Source organism: Gracilinanus agilis, chromosome 1 (assembly GCF_016433145.1).
Source record: "Gracilinanus agilis isolate LMUSP501 chromosome 1, AgileGrace, whole genome shotgun sequence".
NCBI classification, from domain to species: Eukaryota; Metazoa; Chordata; class Mammalia; order Didelphimorphia; family Didelphidae; genus Gracilinanus; species Gracilinanus agilis.
This window is the reverse complement of record NC_058130.1, coordinates 640,308,863-640,311,140: the sequence shown is the minus strand read 5'-3', so window position 1 is coordinate 640,311,140 and position 2,278 is coordinate 640,308,863.

The window sequence follows — 2,278 nt, the reverse complement described above, 5'->3', positions numbered from 1 at the left end:
CTATGATACTTAGTTTTTACAGGGCTATTACATAGGAGAGAAATTTGACTTGTTTTGCTTGGTCATGGAAGACCAGCATAGGAGCAACTGGTAGCAGCTACAGAGAGAAAGATTTAGGCCAACGAAGACTTCCTAATAATTAGAGTTATCCAGAAAGAATGGATTGTCTCAGGAGATGGTGAGTCCCTCATTCTTTGGAAGCCTTCCAACACTGGTTGAATGGCCACTTAGAAGTATTACAAAGAGGATTCTTAGTTAGATACAGATTGAACTAAATGGCTTCTGAGGTCCCTGGCAATTTTTAAAGTCAGTGGCTCTGTGATTCTGTGACCATATGAAATCTAAGTGCAGCTATCAATTGATAAGAGGATTAGAGATTTTGGAATCAATTCAATTCAGCAAGCATTTGTTAACACCTTCCTCTTGCTGGAGATACAAAGACAAATATGAATCTGTACTTGTCCTCAAGGATCAAGCATTCTATTAAAAGGAAATATCTTGGACATAGAAAATTAAATGAAAAATATATGCAAAGTAATTTCTTGGGAGAAGTCACTTGCAAGTAGAAGGTCAAAAAATCAAGCTTCCTTTAGGGGGTGGTCCTAGAGCTGAACTTTGAGAGAAGCCAAGAAGTCTATGAGGCAGAAATGAGAAGGTTGTGCATTCCAGGCAATGGGAACAATCCATGGAAGGGCATGGAAGGAGGTCAAGTAGAGGGAGAAGGAATGCCATACACAAGGAATAACAAATAGGCCCATTTAACTGCATGGGAGAGTATGTGAAGGAAACTCTCTTGGAATAAGCCTGGAAGGGGAGGCTGGAGCCAGATTGCAGAGGTCTTTGAATGACAAAGAAAAAATTGTATTGTATCCTAGAGGCAAGAGAGGGCCAGTGGATTTTCTTGATCTGGGGAATGATATGATCAGATCTCTGATCACCCTTTTCCCCTATACCTCATAGACTTCTTGGCTTTCTCTTACAGGAAGCCTGCTTCTCTGACCTTCAAACTTGCTAAGTGTCCTTCCCCTAGATTTACTTTATACATATTTTGTATTTAATTTTCTATGGGTTGTTTCCTTTAAATAGAAAGTTAACTTAATTCACTTAGGAATATGGGTAGAATGGTTTGGAAAGAAAAGAGATGAATTCAAAGGCTTATTAAACAGCTGGGCAAAAAGGTGATGATGGCTGTGTGAGCAGAGAGGGGGGAACAAGTATAAGAGATGTTGTAGAGGTAGAATGGACAAGAATTGGCAAATGATTGAGTGTGAAAGGTGAGGGAGATGGAAGAGTTAAGGCTGCCTTGAAGGCTGGGAAACTGGGTAAACACAATCCAAAATGTAGTCCCTGGATAAGCTGTTTTAGTTCATCCAAAGCTAGGCCTAGCAGGCTAATTATGCCCCCCACCCCCACTCCAAAAAAACAACCAAAAAAATCCTATAATATAAATGTGATACTTCAGAGCACATTACAAATACCAAAATAGAAAATTATATTCAGCAGCTTAAAAAAAGTTTGATATATCAATCACTAGTTCATTAAATGTTACTATGTGATAGACTAGGATAAGAACAAAAGTGAAAGTCCCTTTCCTCATGGAGCTTACCTATTAGAATGGTTTATACTCTAAAGCTTACTTTCAAGTAGAATTTCATGAGTAATAATACCAAAGATCAAATAAAGATAGTTGATAACTAATTACCATAATGATATCTTTTCTTTGTTATAATAGGTATACATATAATGCAAAATAACACTAATATATGATAAATATAATGCAGACTAAATATATTATATATAAAATAATAAATATAATTAAATGTAATGCAAAAATCTCTATGAACTAAAAATTTGATGAAAAAAGTATTCTTTACTTTCTTGATATCAACAGTGAACTCAGGCTGGGATTTTACCTTTCTCTCACACAAATGCCACACTATTCTTAATTTTCATAGAGAAAAAGAATAAGTCTTCAGAGATATGTGGTCCACAAGATGGAGAACTAGATATGTTCTCTGATCTTCACAAACTCTCAAACCTCCTCAGTAGGAGAATTATACACCACAGATGAAGGAATTTCAGCTGTCTCCTCAGGCTATGACATCAGGAAGTTTAATGAGGTAATCTGATGAATTAATAGTAAAGAATGCTAATCATCTGACACAACTTGTATAATAGCCTTGATGATGATTCAGTCTTTATAAGCATATTCTGCCCCTGACCTCACCCCACCATTCTGTCCACTTCCCTAACATCTGAACAAAAAAGGTAGAAGGTA